At 43.6% G+C, this 675-nt stretch overlaps 1 non-coding gene across 1 annotated transcript; it reads left to right on the top strand.

The window, feature by feature from the left end:
• The first annotated feature begins 203 nt into the window (after positions 1-203).
• trnar-ucg (transfer RNA arginine (anticodon UCG)) lies at positions 204-293 on the top strand. The gene is given in 2 exon segments: positions 204-240; positions 258-293. It is a non-coding gene; the product is annotated as a tRNA-Arg (tRNA).
• Positions 294-675: the final 382 nt, after the last annotated feature.

Here is a 675-nt window from a genome sequence, read left to right as displayed (position 1 = left end):
TCCCCGAGCCTCCATGAATCTTCACAGCTCACAGAGTGAAGGGCTTTTCCACTTTGAAAATGACCATGTCCGGCAGCTGGAGCTTGCCCTTGTATTTTCTGGGATCTGGGAAACAGCGGATCACCAAACAATAGAAATGAAACACATGGAATCGCAGTATTTATTCACAAGAGATAAACATCAGCTCACGTATCACAACCAGTGGCCGCGTGGCCTAATGGATAAGGCGTCTGACTTCGGTGAATTTCAATGATGATATCAGAAGATTGCAGGTTCGAGTCCTGCCGCGGTCGTTTTTTACAGAAATCCGGTGCAACTTGCTGACAGCCGAGTTTTCCCTCCTCAGCTCAAACTTCCACCTGTCCATCCAAACACTGTTGGGATTTTTTGGAATGTAATTTCTTGTAACTTTGTTCATTCAATTGTCTCTCATATTTTGTTTAGTCCCTAATGAATCCACAATATCTGTCTAATTTAGATAAAGTGTTGAATAAATTATTATGTATCAATCGGTTCAATACAATTCTGTGGAGGAAATTCGAATGTCCTCAGGAAGATGGATAGAGTCATAGATGTTTACAGCATGAAAACAGGCCGTTCGGCCCAGCTTGATCATGCCGCCCAGTCTCTATCACTAAGCTAGTCCCACTTGCCCGTGTTTGGCCCTCTCTTATC

The sequence above is a fragment of the Scyliorhinus torazame genome, chromosome 24 (genome assembly GCF_047496885.1).
Source record: "Scyliorhinus torazame isolate Kashiwa2021f chromosome 24, sScyTor2.1, whole genome shotgun sequence".
Classification (NCBI taxonomy): domain Eukaryota; kingdom Metazoa; phylum Chordata; class Chondrichthyes; order Carcharhiniformes; family Scyliorhinidae; genus Scyliorhinus; species Scyliorhinus torazame.
Note: the sequence above shows the minus strand (reverse complement) of the source record. Positions and strands in the feature narration are given on the sequence as shown.